The sequence below is a fragment of the Cydia splendana genome, chromosome 15, assembly GCF_910591565.1.
Source record: "Cydia splendana chromosome 15, ilCydSple1.2, whole genome shotgun sequence".
In the NCBI taxonomy this organism is placed as follows: Eukaryota; Metazoa; Arthropoda; class Insecta; order Lepidoptera; family Tortricidae; genus Cydia; species Cydia splendana.
The window spans coordinates 14975630-14996583 of NC_085974.1; the positions used below are offsets into that span (position 1 = coordinate 14975630).

Sequence of the window (20954 nt, forward strand, 5' to 3'; positions counted from 1 at the left end):
AAAGGTAGGGTTGCCAACTTTTTTTTGGTGCAATATAGTATTTTCCAGAATAAGGAATAAAAATATAGTACATTCCAAAAAAATATAGTACTTTCAGATAAAATATTAAACATGAGTGTAATATTCGTTTAATCGGAAATATAGTATTTTAGCGTACTATATATTTTTCCAAAAGTATATAGTACAGAGAGCCAAAATATAGTACAATACTATATAATATAGTACGGTTGGCAACCCTAGATAAAGGTGACATTCGGGTGGCGACTGCTGCAGCATTAGGTCCCCTGTTGCAACGTTACTGCTGCGGCACTGTCAATTGTCGTGATAAAATGATGTCATTAATTTCCATTCTCAGCTGTAATGCGGCAATGAACGTCACTCAATTTACCAAAAAAATTCAATGTAATCTTGATGACCCTAGGGAGAGGGGGCACCATGGTCTAGAAATGCTTAGGGCATCAAGATATCTTAATCCGGGACTGGTCGTTTGCGGAGTCAAATGATTTGGGTCTCGCATTTTATACGCATTACCATGCATTCCCGAAAACAATCGAATTATTCCCGAAAGTCTCGCAACGCATTGAGGTTACAAGGGGCACGTGTCTTCCTCAGGAGTCTGAAGAAGACCACGGTGAGTGGCGGTCTAGCCACAGGCAGGCCGCTTCGCTTTCGCTCGCGCGCTTATACCTTACGGCTTACTGTATCGTCCGATATACACCTACTACCTACTCTGTCGTTTAAATCACGTGTAAAATTTGAATAAGGGCGAAAAAACTATTGACTTTGGAGTGTAGTTTTATTTAGTGGTACCTAATTGTAAAATATTTTATCTGCACTACAGTCCTCTAGCATATCCATCTGTCAACTTTACCTACTTCAAGTTCCGCCTCCAGGGGAGAGGGAGAGAAATTAGGATTAGAAATTAGCCGCTTACTGACACAGACCGAATTCCACGCGGGCGGAGCCGCGGGCACAGCTAGTATTGTAATATGTACCTAGTATTTTATTTAGAACATGACGATCATTAAGAGATACTCGTACTAAGTTATTACCGTATTTTGTTTTGACATGAATGGATAAATTGTTGACATAAGATTAATTATTGCAAGACATTTTTTAATTTGTATGTATTAAATAATATTATGTAAATATGAATGACGATCATAATATAAATTCGTGTAGATTAGTCTAGCATAATTTATAATGTAATTTAATATTATGAGAATAAATATCTAAATCTAAATCATGTTCGCGATTCACTGATTTAAACTTTCACGATTATTAAACATTATCAAAACTACACAACGGGACTTAATCGCGTATTTAAGTTTTAAGATTTACCTCCGACGTTTCGAGGACGGCGTTGTCCCCGTGGTCTCGGAGTAGTTTTGATAATGTTCGCGATTTTTATTTTAACAAGCCAATTTTACCATTTTAAGTTTTTGGTTAGAGAGGTCATGACATTTGCCCTTTCTTAAAACGTGTAATTTAATATAAAAACTACAATAGGCTAGATGACAAATTTTCATTTATACGATATCAATCGATCAGGTTTGTTTTTAGGATCAAATGTCTATATGGGACCCATTGCAATAAAGCAATACAAAAGTCAGAAACGATAGTCAAAGTCTGACAATCGTACTTCACTCGCGAAACGCCCCTAACAAAACGATAAGTGACCGTGACGTCACGGTCACTGAGAGTCCATCTTGAAGTATGGACTGTATGGAAAAAACAAAATAATTGCGTTTTTGTCGGTGAAATATTGCGTTTATGTCATAGTTGCTATACAATCTTTTTTTGGATAAAATTTAAAGAATCGAATGGTATTCTTACTTATTTCCTTCTTGGGAGTTAAAAAAAACTAAAATTTTGGAACTTTCAGGTCCTGTATTTTTGTATTATTTCCATATATTATTTTAATCCACATTATTGTGATAAATTGCTCATTTGCTATCTATTTTACTAGGTTTTGTTATTAAATTCAACATGTGTCATCATCCCTATTGTGGGTCAGCTCTCTCTTAATTCAAAGTAAGGGTACAGTGTGCTTAGCCAAGGTGACAATCGCTTGCGCTACGACAGCGAAACGCTTTGTCTCTTTACTCTTCCATATTAGTGCTACAGTGACAGTTGGCATGTTAAGCGTAAACGATTGGCATGTTGGCTACGTACTGGGCTTTCTAAATATACAGGGTACAATGCACAATGCAATTTGTCAGTCGACTGAAGAATGGAACTTTGAGTTGCTAATTTTGTCGGAGCCGTGCGTTCGGGTCCTTTGTAGTAAATATAAAGTCCGTCAACGAAAATGTTAAACTTGTTTATGTACTCTTAGTACCACTTTGATAGTGACTAAATAATTTATTTAAATTCATCGTCGCGCGTGCATATTATGTTCGTTGAAACATCCCAACTTTTATGTTATTTAAACTGTTCTAAATTTTTGGTCTCTAAAATAATCTCATTGATTTACTCATCCTGTAAGTAAGGCGACAATTTTGAATGCGGGAATTTTAACTAATCGAAATATCGTCCAGGTTTTATAATACATAATTAGGTATATTATTAACTAGAGTGCCATATATGTGCCATATCAGGCCTATTCGGATTTCGAGATAATCACAAGATCTTGAGACGATTTAGAGATCAACTAGATCTACATTAGATATCGACTAGATGTGACTTGGATATCTAAGGGCCTGATTCGGATTTTGAAATAGACATCTATTAGACATCTTTTAGTCATCACCAAGATACGATAACGATATGTTTAAGATCTAACCTGTCAAATTTGACATTTGCGCGATTCTGGAGATACTGTTGAACAATTTCCACAGGATATGACTTAGAGATCCAATTCACATCTAATAGATATCTTACTCTATCTAACGTAAAAGTGACATTGGTTGCCCGAATTGCGCTGCAAAAGAGAACTAGTTGATATCTAAACTATAACGTATCTAGAATGGATCTAGTACTTGTCGTCTCTTGTGAATATCTTGAAGTTCGGATACGGCAGTAGGTAGTAGTAGTAGTAGTAGTAGTAGTAATCACTTTATTGTACACAACACAGGTTTACATAACGGTCACGTTAGTTATTTGTAGGTCACGTTACGCTGGACTGCGCGACAGCCTGGTCCGCCCGCGCTCGCGCGGTGACAATTTCACTGTACTGTTACCAGTTGCCGATTCGCACTGTATAATACCCACTTTTAAGACGAAACAGGAGCTGAGTTTTAAATATTTTAGGTAAATATACCCGTCTCGCTAACGGAAGCGGCACCTAAAAGTAGCGCGATAAGGACAAGGCGAAAAATCCTGCGTAAAAATCTCAAAAATCGAGGTTTCGTACTCCTCTGTTTCCTCCTCCAAAACTTAACCAATTGTAACCAAATTTGGAAATCTAAATGATTATGAAATTATCTGTGTCGAACCGTTTTGCTTTTTTGGCTAATTGATATCAGTTTTGAATGCCATGCCTCTCATTGCGGCATAGTCAATTAGGCCATTTTGGCCATTTCTGAAGGGCTATAGCGCCTTAAAAAACAAAAATTTCAAAAAAAGCAAAACGGTCCGACACAGATATTGACAATATTAATCTGTTTTGAAAAAATCATTGCTCTAGCTTCAAAAACCACGGAGGAAAACGAGGAGTACGTTTGTATGGAGAAATGACCACTCCCGTTGGCTCTTAAAATAAATACGCTGCTTTGTTTAGTTTTAGATTATATTTTATGTTATTCGTGCACTTTGTAAATAATTTACATAATGTTTGTTTGTATTTCTGTGATATAAGTGAATTAATAATTCTTTTGGAGAAATAAATTCTTAAACCATAAACTGTTTTAAATTTTTGGTGTCTAAAAGATTCCTTCTCGTTGATTTACTCAAGTAAATCAATGAGAAGGAATCTTTTAGAGACTGTACGGAAATTTTAACTAGTCGAAATATCTTCCTGGTTTTATAATATATTATTAACTAGAGAGCCATATATGTGTCATATGAGTACGAAAAACATCTTCTTCGCTATCTGGTTCTCGCACTCAATCGGAATTGCCCTCTTGCACCGTACATAAAATATGAGTAGGTATGTAATAAATCTTACTTATTTACCATTTGGTTAAACTATTGCTTTTTGTAAAAATATTACTCTAGAACGGTCCGGGTCCGGGCCGAGATGTACGATACTTAGTTTTCTATGGGAAGCCACTTCATATAGGTAGTAGTTTCTATTGAAAACGAAGCATCCTCATACCAGCTCTTTACTAAAAGTAAAAATATTTTTTAAACAAATATTTCATGTTTGGACATTTGGACATTGAAACTGTATTGTTTTTAAGTGGGAGATAAATTCCCTCGAGATTCTCGAAGATTCGTGCTCCGTTCTTTATACGATCCCTTTTCATATTTACAAAAGTCTTAGATTCAACTTGAAATTGCAGCAAAAATATCCGTAGACCTATTGAAAAAGGGTACAAGTCTCGCGCAGCTTAAGTCTAAAAGGGCATAAGTAATACGTGGAACTTACACCCTTTTACACCTGCGCTGCCCGAGACTTGCAACCTTATTCACCAGGGCCACAGATATTTGTTCAAAATATATCAAGAAAACACTGTAATACTATTTTTGTTACAAGGAGAAGTTTATGTCTTGTTTCCCTGGGGTTAGATAAACGACGAATTTAAAGAAATGCACTGAGAGAAGTTATTTTAGAATATTGAAAACATCAAAGTGTTCGCATAGAAGCCGTAAGACATTGACGTATTAGATCCCAGGACGGGCCTTACGGCCACTAAAAATGGTACTACTTCAGCGGTGTCACTCACGAATTCGAGCCAATCGTGCAGTCTAACGCAACTAGTTGCGACCAATCGCGCGTGTGATGCGAACTCATCAACCAATCGCGTTGTAGCGGTGTCACACCGCTGTACTGGCCCCGTTCATGCCCATTCTTATTGCCCGTAAGGCCAGTCCTGAGATATACGTCTATGCCGTAAGAGTTATCCAAGAAAATTGGCCTGCATTTTAAATTACAAGTACATTTTATAGTACGCTCAACTCGTTTGCGTTATTCCTATCGACATCACAAAAGGGAATCTAAAGCTAATTTATACAGGCGGGATATATTTTTTCAGTATTTATTTATTTTATTTATTCAATCTTTATTGCACAAAACATAAAAATAATGTACAAATTGCGGACTTCATGCCTAATGGCATGCTCTACCAGTCAACCGTCTGGCCAAACAGAGATATGTAAAACTGGTGCAAGGAGAACAAAGGAATTTATTAGAACAATGGAAAACAACTGAACAACTAATAATTCTGATAAACTACATGTAGAATACACATATAAAAATACTAGAATATATTTTAATATACCTACTACTATATATTTCATACATATATAATATATAATGATAGACGCTACTCGAACTCTTGTTTAAGCAGATACTGACTTAAGTACTGATTACTTACTGAGTAATTGTGACTCAAATAAGAAAAACAGGATACACCAGAGTCGTTAACATTTATTGTATTGTCCTAAGAAGTGACCTTTTTAAAATGAGTTTGCTCCAATGCACAACATTTTTCTCATCCTATTTGAGTGTCCCATCGCTGGGCCAAGGCCTCTCCGCTGGTACTCCATAACTCCTAATTTTGTGCTTCCTCCGGCCAGTTGTAAAGAAAGGTGTCGTCGTCTCGCCATCTCCTGGGCCTACTCTGCCCACTGCCACATTTTTTACTGGCATATACTTGGTGGCTATGGCTTGGTGGTTAGCCCACCTATCCGGATACAAGCAATAGACGTGGCGATCTCATCTGGCGATAGATCATTGATTTATTGCATAGTTTTGTCTCATTCAGACGACGACCGGTCTGGCCTAGTGGGTAGTGACCCTGCCTGCGAAGCCGATGGTCCTGGGTTCGAATCCCGGTAAGGGCATTTATTTGTGTGATGAACACGGATATTTGTTCCTGAGTCATGGTTGTTTTCTATTTATATAAGTATGTATATATCTATATACTTAAGTATGTTTATATCGTCGCCTAGTACCCATAGTACAAGCTATGCTTAGTTTGGGGCTAGGTCGATCTGTGTAAGATGTCCTCAATATTAATTTATTTATTTATTTATTTATTCGTTTAGCGCCCAGCGGAATCCTAAAAGGAGCTTAGAAAATTATGAGCAACGTTAAGTTAGTGTGGTGTTTTTATTGGCTCGCATGGTCTAATAAAACATGGTCTTCTATTCCCAGAGTGACACAGGCCTACGTCACAATAACATGGCCGCTATATATAGCGCCATCGCATATTATCATATAGCGCTGTCGCATGATGACGTAGGCTTGTGTCAGTTAGGTGACCTAGAAAAGACGGGAATAGAGTACCAGGCGGAGTATATTATTATACCATGTTGGCTCGTATCAAACGCAGTCGTAATTAATCCTATACAAACAGCTGGCTAGAAAGTTTTAACAATGTCGATCATTAGCAAAGTTTTGTGAAATATTGTATTAAGTATATAAAAAGGTGGTCTATCGAAATTGATAGATGTATCGAGAACGCCTGGAAGAGCTTCTGGTCCAATGAAAGCGCTAATGAAGGGCGACCTTCCCTTGTGTCTTAAGCGCAAACTCCTTGACATGTGCATCCTGCCCATCCTAACCTACGGTGCACAAACTTGGTCATTAACTGAGTCTCTAAAATCTAAACTCAAGGTTTGCCAGCGTGCGATGGAGCGTAGTATATTAGGTGTTCGCAGAATTGATCGAATCAGAAACACGGAACTAATACGCTCCAAAACTAGAGTTGTAGATGTAGGCGTCAAGACCGCTAAGCTTAAGTGGGACTGGGCTGGACATGTCTGTCGCATGCACCCAGAAAGGTGGGCCAAAATGGTTACTAAGTGGGACCCACGGAACACAATGGACGGTGCAGGTCGGGGTTTAGGCAGACCGAAAAGGAGATGGCGGGACGACTTGGACGCATTCTACCCCAAATGGTGGGAAAATGCCGATGACAGGGTCGAGTGAAGAAAACGAAGGGACGCCTTTGCCCAGCAGTGGGACACCAAACTAGGCTAACAAAAAAAAATGTTAGAAATATTTCGTTAATCCGTATTATTGAGAGCAGAGAAGCTGGGAAAGGCACATGGAGCGCGCTCAGCTTACTTCCAATAAAAGTGTGTATAAATAGTAGATTGTAAAATAAGGGATGAAAAGGCATCAATTTCTGACGAGGTATTTTGGCGCTCGAACGGAGTACGTCATGTCACTGTATTTTTGAGGGTAGGTAGTACTTTCAATTAACATATAACTAGTGGCTCTGTGAGCTGTAGACCTCGCGAGCATATTATCTTATTGGGCACGACGACAGCGCCACACAGTGGTTGCAACTTGCAACTACCTTATAGGCCCGTATTTTGTCAACTATTAAGCGAGAAGTGAGTAAATCGTAATTAAGGTAAAGGCACCTATTACCGTGGTAGTTAAGGAACTTTTCAAAAGAGATCCAAAAATTAAGGGTATCAATGCTGTCTAACAGCCAGGAATTTTTTTTTTTCATCAGAGCATTTAATGAACTTTCCGTTTCACACGTTTTTGGATTCATTTTCGGTTATTATATGTATTAAAATATTTTTTGAAGCAAAAATGACCAAATCTTCTATTACCGTGGCAAGGGTCAGGCTGTGATTCTATTATCGCGAATTGAGCTTTCATTACCGAGGGTACAATTGGCATGATTTTTCTGCACTCGTTAATAGAAACCAAACTCAAAATTCGAAACCTAATACCGACGGTTAAAACAATAATAACGACGTGGGTTCTGTATATTCTTTTTGTGTCATTAAGTTTAATAATGATACAAAAATAAAAAATAAAACTATAGGAGTATGTTTAAAAATACCAAAAATACAATACCAAACAGTCACTCGGTAATAGATAACTCTTTAAGAGCCTATTACCGACCCATTCGATATTTCTCTGGGTCGGTAATAGATTTCTATACATTCTATCACCGAGGGTAATCTGATCATACCATCGGTAATAGGCTTAATTTGGAGTTTGATTAAACCTAATTCCGACCCATAAAAAGAATAAAACACAGATGGTTTTTCAAATCAAATCAAACACGTATATTACAAGCTTCTTGTAAAGACAAAATCACATAACCGGCAAGTAAATTTTAGGTTTTATCTCAAAATAAAAAAAAGTTGACAGATTAAGGGTTCCCATAGAAACAAGGAAATCGGTGCTGAAGTTTTTCTTAAAAATTAAGGGTTAGTTGAATACTTTCCATACCACGGAAATAGCTCTTTAATAGCGTGAATAGATCAAGATTGGAATAAATAAAAGAAATTATAATAACTGATAATTTGTACCAAAACTAAAGAGTAAATAACATAACTACCACTTTTTCTATTACCGTGGCATACCACGGAATTACTTACCACAGAAGTAATTGGCGCCTATCACCGCTGTATTTTATTTTCCATTTTAAACGTATTTACCGGTTATAAACTAAGTTAAAAGTAATTCAAAATCGTGTAGAAAACAATACACAACCTCTTAAAAGGCATTGCACTAGTTTATTTGCCATAACTATTACGTAAAACACTAAGTAAGATTGGAGTGCACTTACCTGTGGCGTCACGCGTCTGTATGGAATAATCGGTTCTTGCGCCGCCGTCGCACAAACTGACGAATCGCGAGTTTTTTGTTACACTTACACAAATTCACACTATTGGGCACGATAGACCAATGAATGAGCTTGTTTTGTGTATGCTTTATTTCTTAGGGAATAGATCTGTTTGCTTGCAAAATGCGTATTTGTAAACACCGCGGTGTTAGACGTCGATTTTGATACCCGCGTTAATAGCCGCCGTTACCTTAAATGCGATTTTTATCTAAAAAAAGTGATTCTTGCGAAAGGTTACGAAATATTCTGGCTAAGAACTTTAATCGATAACGCTGTCCAATCCACATACAACAAATATCAAAAACACTAAAATTAAAACATAATCTAAAAAACTACAAGTGAAAAAATTGCCCCAAACGCTGTCAGCCAATAACCCTTTAAACTTACCTATCTCTGGGAGCAGATTCGTTTTTAGGGTCATCAAAAAAAAATAACCCTAACCTCCCTATCTCTGGGAGCAGATTCGTTTTTAGGGCACCAAAAAAAAATAACCCTAACCGACCTATATCTGGGAGCAGTTTCGGGCCGGAGCGTCCGGCGCTTCGTTTTCTTTGATACGCACCACGTGATCACCGATCAGCCATCATCCAAAATGATGTGTCGGACGCCACGGCCCGGGCACGGCTCGGTCTAGCGTGAGTCATCCTTAAGTCTTCTTGTATCGCCGTAGTCTGGTAATGCGCGGATAGTATCCAGGGCGCTTGTAAATTCGTAGTTTGAATTACCCGATAAATTAATGTTTTACGGGGGCATGCAAGCAAAGCCGGGCGCAAAAGCTAACAATATGTACATATTTGAAATGTATTAAAATCCCTTTCGATTGATATACAAACACGTCATCATTACTTATTTGTATTTTTTTTGGTTCGCGGCTTTATGACCTCTAGAGAGCACCGTGTTTGTTCTTACATAGTCATGTCCAGCGGACGATTTGAATGACACATCGTTTCACAAATTATAATGAATACTTTAGAAGTTATTAGGAAACAAATGAACATAATACATACATACATACACAACACACAACACACAAGTACATACCGGTCAAAATCACACAATACACAAGTACATACCGGTCAAAATCATAACCCTCCTTTTGCGTTGCCGTAGTCGAGTATTAAATGTATGACTCGGTTTAGAATAATTTAAAAATTGAAAATGACCAAAAAGCTCAATTTTTAGGGATAGTTATTGTTTGAATAAGTTGCTAAGTTACCAGTACCAATCATATATTCTCATATTTGACAGTATATGTATACATATATATATATGTATATATATATATATTGATGTTGCCGACACTTCCATGCTACTTGGGTACCTAAGTAGGTAGAACATACCTACAACAAAAACTAAATTCGTGTCGACATGCAGCTCAAACAACTTAATACGCGTACTATTCTGTTCTAATCTAACTGTCACTTTGTTTGATTTTGAAATAGTCACGACAGTTACCGCAATAGCACGATTCGGTATATATATATATATATATATATATATATTATGTATATATTCTACGATGAAATACCGTTACCTAGTTTGAGTTTGTAACAGCGACATCTTTTAGGAAATTAGGACATCAAACTATATCGGCTCGAACAGTTATATAGAAGCTTGTAAAAATGAAACTTGCCCGCGCTTGATCAATCATAATTTCAAAATAAAAAAATATAGTAAATTAAAAAAAAACAATACGAAATTTAAGTGTAAAAAAATACAAAAAGTATACCAGCATATAATTCCTGAGGATCGAACCCAGACCTTCCGTGCCAACAAAAAAAGCAAACGTTTACAAAATGCGCCATGATAGTTCTTAGATAAGCTGACGAAATTCAGCTACTCATTCTCAAGTTATAATTAAGTATCTCAATACCTCCGAAACCAGTGAAATAAATTTTCTGAATTTTTGGCCATTTAATGTGTAAACATGTCTCAAAAAGAATACAGTGTTATGATACCGATACGACTATTTGTTTAAGCGCGAGCTATCACAACTTTTCCATTTTGAAAAATTTTCAAAAACCGGCTCGACAAATTTTTTTTTATCGAATCATAGAATTCGGTTACAAAATTTACGAGAATCGGTTAAGAATTGCGACTTGTAGAGGAGAACATCCGGACATACAAAAGCAAAACGCCCGAGTCAAAACGTAGACCTTCGCTTCGCTTCGGTCAACGTAGACCTTCGCTTCGCTTCGCTTCGGTCAAAAAGATATTGTTATTTATGGAACCGAGAGTGAAATATCAGATACCTACCTTGTTTAATAAATAAAAGCTCAGAGAGTTCTCCTTGCATTAGCAATATAATGCAAGTAAAACTCTCATAGTACCTACTCGTAAATCACTAGCCAAAACACAAGAAACATATTTAGTATGTATGAGTTATAGCGAACGGTAATTGCGCTGAGTCAGCATCATTATCATTAATAACGCTAACGAACAAGTCAGAGACAGAGCGTAAACAAAAAAATCGGAAGGCAAACGTCATTGAGCGAAAAAATGTTAGGGAAAATATAGGCCTAGAAAAATTGTGGTGTTAAAGATTAATGCATATTCAGTGGTTGAAATAAAAAATATAACCACCAATGTTATTGGTCATATGTGACGTAAAAAGGATCGTACACTTATAACTTTGCCCACTTTCTGAAGAAACTGAAGAAGTGTATCTGTAACTACTTTAAAGTTATTTCGCTTTTACTGAACTGTGACGCGGTGGGCAAAGTTGTGTTAAAGGGCAAAGTTTTATACTTTTACGGTACTGGTAGGTAGATCGCCCCGAACTGAGAACTCGCAGTCTGCCAAAACTACATAGAACGATTGAATTTGTTGCACCTACGTTTTAGTCGGCAATGGGTTAAAAACCGCGTGAGATTTATTGCAAGGTCTGTGGAGCCCTCAGCTGATAGATTTAACCCCTCGTATGCGTAGACACGGATCCGTGCGTGGGAATTTAAATCTATTGTTATAAACGTCAAGATCTTTTTTTCAATGATCATATTATTTGACAGGCAGCATACAAGAGGTACCGTCAAACAGGCCTATTCGGATTTCGAGATAATCACAAGATCTAGAGACGATTTAGAGATCAACTAGATCTACATTAGATATCGACTAGATGCGACTTGGATATCTAAGTCATAACTTGTCGAAATCGTTCAAGAGGACCTCCAGAATCGCCGAAACGTCAAATTTGACATGTCTATCTTACAAATACCTTTAAATTATCCATATCGTAACTTGTAGAAGTCTAGTATAAATCTAATTCATTTTCCGAATCGAGCCGAAAGTATATGTAACTACTTTTAAGTTTTTTCACTTTTACTGAACTGTGACGCGGTGGGCAAAGTTGCGTTAAAGGGCAAAGTTAAATACTTTTACGGTATATTCTCAGTATAGTCTCCGTAATAAAACGCGAAAATAAATGCTTTCAGGTATCAAAGATCAATCTAAAGCCTACAATAAAACGAACAATAAAATTACGTTCTCGGATAAGCGGATTCGCGGATTTATTTTACTTTTTATGGGTCCTTAATTTGGAATTATGTTATGGCGGGAAGTATCGTTTGTCATTTTTACATGTGCATTACTAAATTATTTTAGCCTTGTATATCGTATAATAAAAACACAATATACCAGGTTTAAGCCAGCGACGGGATATGGTTATACACATCACTATACACCTTATAACTTATAAAACAAAGTCCCCGCCGCGTCTGTCTGTGTGTTTGTATGTTTTTTTTAATAACTATGTTCGCGATAAACTCAAAAAATACACCTATAGCGGAAGGTGCTGGGGGTGGGATACGGCGTTGCGTGAACAAGAGATTTCCTTTGGCAGGATTGGTCCTTAGGACCCAAGGATGGATTTAAGAAGTGGAGCCACCGAGATTTTTGATGTAAATTTTTAGGGGGGGGGGGGGGGCTCTCAACTTGATCTTGATATCTATGTCATTTAAGCTACTATGCCAAGTTTGGTATCGTTTTCGTATAAATCTGGGATGCCGAATTCATTTATGATATCATAATTCCGAAGTAAAATCACATAAAATATGAAAAATATACTTTTTTTTATTCCTCTTCACGCCTAAACCGCTAAACCAATTTAGTTAAAATTTGGTACAGAGATAGTTTCAGTCCCAGGGAATAACATAGCATACTTTTAATCTCAAAAATCATCCCTTAAGGGTGTGAAAAGGGAGGTGGAAATTTGTATTGGGATCCAATAACCGCTGAACCGATTTAGATAAAATTTGGTATAGAGATATTTTGAGTCCCGGGAAAGAACATAGGATACTTTTTATTAAAAAAAAATCTCTCAAAAGTGAAAAGGAAGGTGTAAGATTGTATGGGAAATCAATAACGGCTGAACCGATTTAGATGAAACCTATGTCTACATCTTTGATTTAGTTGAAAATGATACTAAACTTGACATAGAACCAATACTTAAAAAAATATTAACCTCAGACGTCACCGACCCTTAAAACCCCCCCACCGACCTGCATCAATAATCTGGGTGGCTCCACTTCTTAAATACATTTTAGGAACACAAACGGCTCGATTCGGGAAATGAATTAGAATTCTACTAGACTTCAACAAGTTACGATACGGATAATTTAAATCATAAATCATAAATCATAAATCATTTATTTTTCGTGATAAACTTAGTGTACATACAAAAGTAAAATTAAATGCTTAATACAAACATAATTACAAATTGTTTACCACGAAATGGGCTCGCCTCAGCATAATGCTGACCCGAGAGTCGGCGCTGGTCTTCCGGCGAGTCCATTTTGGTGGGCCACGAACGCAGCTGTACGGCACGGCCTCGTAGAACTGAACGCAACCACTTGCGGCTGCCAGCGCCATGTAAATGTAAATTTAAAGATATTTGTAAGATAGATATGTCAAATTGACGTTTCCGCTATTCTGGAGGTCCTCTTGAACGATTTCGACAAGTTTTGACTTAGATATCCAAGTCACATCTAGTGGATATCTAATGTAGATCTAGTTGATCTCTAAATCGTCTCAAGATGTTGTGATTATCTCGAAATCCGAATAGGCCTGAAAGATTGATTCTACCAAAGGAAATCTCTTATTCAGTGAACGCCGTATTTGACCTATTTATGGCTTGAGCACACTCCACTACTATCAATAGTGATTCTTGAGAAAGGTTTGTGTATAATTTGTTAACTCGTGCGAAACCGGGGCGGGTCGCTAGTAGTTGTATAAAGCAATGGGTATATAGTAGTTCTAAGATAAGATAGTTTACTATTGTCTGGATACTCGTAACAAGTTTCAACAAGCACGGATACTCAATATACCCTTGTAAGTTTTGCTGTTTGCTCTATTGTCTTCAGTGTTGCCTTGGCATAAATGATGCCAGATCTGGCATATTTTCACTCGCTTTGGCACCAAAATTTTCCATTTAGCATCTGGCATATTTTTTAGCATAATTTAGTCTAAGCCAAGTTTGCACCAACTTGGCATCGACAATATGCGCCATCGCCTTTGTGGTTCATATTTTCATATGAATTTTGACTTTTGTGGGCGGATGGACGTCGATGGACTATAATATATGTACTTATATTTTTTTTTAAATGGCAACTTAATTGAGTTAAATTGACCTCTGATTTTTTCGTGGACTGACATATTTGAGTTCCATTTTGCAGATTTGATCAGACAATTTAATCAGGTTGGGCGAAAATTGTCCCTTCTGGAATGGCCTTCTCTCATCTTGTATTCAGGTACTTGCATAAATTTAGCCAAATCTCTGTTTTGCTATTTTGCTGGGATGGGACAGCAGTCAGCATTTTAGTCAATATTTTTAGACACCATATTATTTTAAGTGTCTATTTTCAAGTTACATTTTAGCATTTTTTTAGCATATTTCAAAAAACGTTGGCATAATTTTGGCATAATCTAGACATTAACCTAGCATTTTTTCAAAATCCGAGTTGGCAACACTGATTGTCTTAGTTTTGTGCGATCGTCAACTGAGCTGTTACATTACGTATAAAGCAATTTCGAGGATGGATTAGGTACCTACAGTATACTAAACTCTGCGTAGGGGGCGCCACTACAACTATCCATCACAATCTGGGGGTTTACCTCGAAACAAGAAAATCTCTATCACTCTTGCATATTCGAGCGATAAAGAGGCAGATAACTAAATTTCGATTTTCCGATTCCGATTATTTTATTGTGTGTGAAAACTTGTCAAAAAACAGTTTAAGGCACAGTATGTATAAGTGACTTTAGTGTGTATGTAAGCGCTGGTGGCCTAGCAGTAAGAGCGTGCAATTTGCAATCCGGAGGTCGCGGGTTCAACCCCCGGCTCGTACCAATGAGTTTTTCGGAACTTATGTACGAAATATCATTTGATATTTACCAGTCGCTTTTCGGTGAAGGAAAACATCGTGAGGAAACCGAACTAATCCCAATGAGGCCTAGTTTCCCCTCTGGGCTGGAAGGTCAGATGGCAGTCGCTTTCGTAAAAACTAGTGCCTACGTCAATTCCTGGGATTAGTTGTCAAGCGGACCTCAGGCTCCCATGAGCCGTGGCAAAATGCCGGGATAACGCGACGCGAGGAAGAAGGAGATGTATAAGTGACTTTGGTTTACTAGCTAGCTTAGTGCTGCACTCTGGCGGCAGAACATTGCAGTAATACCCCTTGAACGTACGCTTTTACTCGTATTTTAGGCTGAAATTAGAAAACGATACAAATTGAAGTTAACATGGCGTAACTTTCTACAGTTCTTACAAAAAAAAGTGATACGTGATACTCTGTGCCCCACTCCCCTCTACGTACGTTCTCATCTTACTTAGGGCATTGTAGTGGCATACTTTCATTTCAGGAAGGAGTCTGCTCTGAGCGTAATAATACAATTCATACGCAGCGTATTTATTTATCCCTTATTTTACGAAAAATTGCATAAATTTTGAATAATTTAATTTACTGTACCATTAGCAATCGTCACAAAACTGACGGTCATTGTCAAATCTGACAAAATGTGTGGGGCATTTTGTCAGATCTGAATATGATCTGTCAGTATCAAACGTTCTTCATTCTTTTAAAATTATGACTTCAGTCCAGTGGGACTATTTCGCCAGTGTCAAGGTATTAGGAGCTAAATACGACAACTAAACTTGTTCGGTTAGTACAAGACAATGTACGCCTGTACGGTGATTTTATTGGCTCTTGTAAAGCGATAGTCCACGGTAAGGTCCAGACTTTACAAGTATCACGTGGACTACCGGCCGTTGACTCCAAAATGGTGGTTAAACGCATTTCAAGATTAATTCTCAATTCACTGCACTCTGTCACATTCGTTTACTGTATAATAGCTATCGATATTACACTTTAAACAATAATAATGGGCAAAAAACAAAGGAATTAATCACGACGCGTGACTATCAAGATGGCGCTCGAATCGGAAGTCGTCACATTTCTTCAATCAGACACGTCACTTTTGACACTGACTGATCACATCCATAACAAATCCAATTTATTACAGTCACAATACGTCTCCTGCTTGCTCCGTCTGGTAGTAGGTGATCTGTGGCACAGCAAAATATAATATTGCGCTTCATACATTGTGCTACAACGTAGCGACTTGCATTGTGTATGCTAATTTCGTAGCACTCTCACTGGCTACGCGCTACGCCGTAGATTGGACACGTAAAGCTACGCCTGTCTACGTCTTACTTTTTAAGGGGAAATGGGGGCAAAGGTTAAGTGGCACTGGCACTTGTAAATATTATTATCTACTTTAGGCAAAAGATGCAAAAATATTATTTTTTAATTTTTACGTTAACTGAAGGTATTTGCTATTACATTATGTGTAACTATAATTTGATAATTATTCTTTTCAAAGCTAGCAGTAAAATAAAAATTGAATGAATGTAATATGACAATTTATAAATAGCATTACGAAAGAAAGAAAGAAAATACATTTATTTAACGCCACAACATATTACATATAGAAAACAAAGACATACAGACATAAAAAAACATTGGACGCTAAACATTGGACGAGTATGTTATCGTTATGTTATAATTCATAATTTAGTATAGTACACACATAGACTAGGAATCCTCTAGACGGAGTTTAGAGCAATTATTTCATGCAACCGATGCTGCCAAAAATGCGGGGGTGCGCGGGACGAGGTGAGCGAAATCCCGTGCCGTGATTGGTCCGTTCAAATACACGGACGTCACACAAAGACATTTTCGACTCGAACATGGAGTAAAATTACCGTATGCGTGGCAGAGAGGGTAGCGCGACTATGCTAAGTCTGGAGGATGTTTTGTCTGTGAGTACACATCAGGCACCTTAGTATGTTGTCAATTTGTGATCGAGTCTACAAACATACAGGCGTATTCTGATTTCAATAACAGGTTATGAACTAGATCTGGATTAGTTATGGATCTGATCTGTCAGTGTCAAAAGTAACATTTCTTCTACCAAACACCTCTTACCTACTATCACCACAGAATAAATAATAGTACTAGGTACAGAAGACTCACTCTCTAACAAAACGTGTCTGTTACGATCAGGACAGATATGGCCGCTAGGTGGCGACAGCGCCACGCGCGGCTTATGGCTAGTTACCAAAATTGGTGTGGAACGGATGTACTTTTAGGTACCAGTACGTCTACCACCAGTTTTGACATTGACGTCTACGTAATTTACTTTCTGTACATCTCGCTTGCACTAATATGCGAGTACGAGTGAGATGCATAGAAAGTAAGTTACGTAGACGTGAGCGTATATGTCAATGTCAGAACTGATAGTAGACGTACTGTAGCAAAGCAAAGAAATTGCGGAGTGAGCCACGCCTGCTATCACTAATAAAATAAAATAACATACAAAAACCCTTGTAAAAACGGTTGCATATAAATTTGAAAATAAAACTTAAAATTAATATTTAATTCATGAATTCCTAGTGGGTAAAGGCCTCTTCCAGTGATGCATTGTCCCTGTCCTGTGCGAGCCAAGGCTCAGAACCGGTTTTTTCTTCATACAAAAAATACCGGTATTATTATGATCTTTTTCGTTCTTTGCTTCATTATTTAATTTTTACTGGCACAATCCAATAATACGATGTTAACGAAATACATGATTCAGTCCTAGGCACAGAAAAAACATCCTCCAGACTTAGCATAGTCGCGCTACCCTCTCTGCCACGCATACGGTAATTTTACTCCATGTTCGAGTCGAAAATGTCTTTGTGTGACGTCCGTGTATTTGAACGGACCAATCACGGCACGGGATTTCGCTCACCTCGTCCCGCGCACCCCCGCATTTTTGGCAGCATCGGTTGCATGAAATAATTGCTCTAAACTCCATCTAGAGGATTCCTAGTCTATGGTCCTAGGTAAAGAGCATAAAATAATTAAAAATATTGGGCTCTTTTGTGTTTTACAAAACAACCGGTTCCGAGCCCTGGTGCTGGCATCCAGTCTGTGCCCGCTGTTCTTTTTATGTCTTATCTTATACTATCACTACACCTTATAAAATAAAGTCCCCCACCGCATCTGTCTGTTTGTATGTTCGCGATAAACTCTAAAACTATTGTCGAGGACTAATTTGAGGTTTTATGTGTTATTTATACTTTTTATACATTTTGTCTATGTTTTTATGGTATTTTGTTTTACCTTTTGTTTTTAGATCAGTTGTCATTAAATGCTCTGTGTGAAGCCCGGCTTTTTCGTTGCTCCCAATTTTTATAGCTATCGAAGTGTAAATTGTCCTGGATTCCGGGACATTTTGGTCCTTCGCGGAACATGATCACGCGTTCTAAAACGAAACAGCTGAGCACACCAGCAAAAAGTGCTGGCAAGACGCGCTCGGACTCAGGAGCGTTGGCTGCGGGTGGGGCCGGCCGGTCCTCGAGATTGGACACCGTTTCGGCCGGTACCACTGTTATGCCCGCACCCCACGTTTTCAAAGGCCCCCAGGAGCCCGGAGCGTCGGCTGCGGGTGGGTCCGGTCAGCCCACAAAGTTGGACACCGTTACGACCGGTACCACTGATACGCCCGCACCCTACGTCTCCAAAGACCCCGAGGCCCCCGAGACGCCTCGCCAGTGTCGTGTAAATAGTGCTGAACACATTAATGTTGTTTCTCCCAGTAACAGGTCGCGTGTGTCGTCTTCTCGTTCATCAGCCACAATAAAGGCACTGAGGTTGAACGAGGAGGCCCAATTGGCGCGTCGCAGCCTGGAGCGTGAACAGCAGCTATTTGAACGTGAGCAGGCGCTACTGCAACTACACCGCGACCAGGAGGTCGCACGCCAGCGGCTTGACTTCGAACGTAAGCTCTTCGAACAAGCTAAGCAAGTGGAAGAGCTCGAAATAGAGGCAAGACTGGCAACCCAAGAAGCGGATGGACGATCCAACACTCATACGGTCAGTCAATCTTATTCACGTACTGCATCGTGGGTCCGCGACGTCAGCCAAAGAAGCCGTCGTCCCGCTGACAACAACGCTGATGCGGCGCTAATAAATATCCCGCCTACGGGCGCAGACTCTACTACGGTTCACGTTCGCGAGAGAAACTTAGGTTTAGAACCTAATTATATTCAACAAAATAATGTAAACCCTATCAACCCATATTTCTCTCAAGAACGAGATACCACACGTCAAAATCCTAACACAAATGGTATGATTGCGTCGCATCGCAATCATGAAAACTCAGTGGTACATCTTAATCCTGAAAATCATGAAATGCATCGCGATGTCTACAGAAAACCCGTGACATTTCAAATACCAATAAATGACAATTCAAATTTATTGCAAACCTCTACGAGCAATAATAATAAGGCACTGACATCAATGCCGTTGCTTGACAACTCAAATAACAAACAATGTCAGTTGCCGTCAAATCAGCCCGAGCCTTATTTTTATTCTCAAAGGTGCTCGCATAAACTACAGCTTACTCCCTTTAGCGGTAAGACTACGGAATGGTTAATGTTTAAACGCATTTACCGCGATACTCAACATTTGTTTACGCCTACAGAAAATCTTGTGCGTTTGAGCGGTGCGCTGCGCGGCGCGGCCCTGGAGAGCGTGTCGTCGTTGCTGTACACGGCGGAGCGGCCCGAGCAAGTGCTCGACGTGCTGCAGCAGACGTTCGCGCTCCCTGAAATGATCGTGCTACACGAGATTACTCTCGTGCGGAATCTCCCAAAGCTAAGCTTTGATCAAAGAGACCTTACCAACTTTGCTTGTAGATTGCGCAATTGTATAGCAGTAATTAGAAACTTAGATCAGATAGAGCATATTTATTCGGTAGAGCTGTTTCATAGTGTGTTAGCCAAACTGACACCGATATTGTACAGTCAGTGGAAAGAATTTGCGTACAAAAGTGACCGATCTGTGCCTAAAATTCAATTACTGTCTGAGTTTCTTGATATTGAGGCTATAAAACACAATCGTTACGGTTTAATACCTGATTACGCCCGACGACCTGGCACTGTTATGCCTGATTTAGGTAGGCGTTCTGGCACATTTATGCCAGAGTTAGGTAGGCAAACCGGCACCTTTACTTCAGGTTTAGGTAGGCGAAATGGTGCCATTATATCAGAGTCAGGTAGGCGACATAGTACAGTCGGCAACAATAATTTTGCACACAAACCTACACGAAGTGAAAATATTCATGTGACATCTGTGCGTAACACCAATAATGAACTATGTCATTACTGTAACAATAAACATAAACTTACGGAGTGTGAGGAATTTAAGTCACTATCTTTAGATGACAAATGGATTTGGTTGCGTGAAGCAAAGATATGTTCTAAGTGTCTGGTATCTAAAGCACATCGGTGGAAGTCATGCAGGATCGGTCGATGTGGTGTCGACGGGTGCGAGCGTTTTCATCACCCATTGCTACATTCAGCAGCGACGCCTCACGTAGTCAATGCTGCCAGAGAGTCTCCGTCTTCCTCCTGCGATGTTATCGAACACAAAAACATTGATAAAACTGTTACAATTTCTAACGTCACTGGATCACACTCAAACGATGAAATGTCAAGTCCAGAATCTCAAGTGTTTTTAAGAGTCGTTCCGATTGAAGTAAGTGGACCTCATGGAAAATATGACACATATGCGTTACTTGATGACGGTTCCATGTCAACTATGATCGACTGGGAGGTGGCACGCCACATTGGAGCGACTGGCCCCATGCAGTCAATCAAAGTTGACGGAGCCTGTGGAATGTCAGTACACAGACCCATCCAACATGTTA

At 38.8% G+C, this 20954-nt stretch overlaps 1 long non-coding RNA gene across 1 annotated transcript in view; it reads right to left on the reverse strand.

Moving 5' to 3' along the window:
- Positions 1-20954, reverse strand: part of LOC134797799 (uncharacterized) — a 153886-nt gene that overhangs the window by 80977 nt on the left and 51955 nt on the right. The window contains exon 2 of the long non-coding RNA XR_010145106.1: positions 5876-6023. This is a non-coding gene — a long non-coding RNA (uncharacterized LOC134797799). The remainder of the gene's footprint in view (positions 1-5875; positions 6024-20954) is intronic.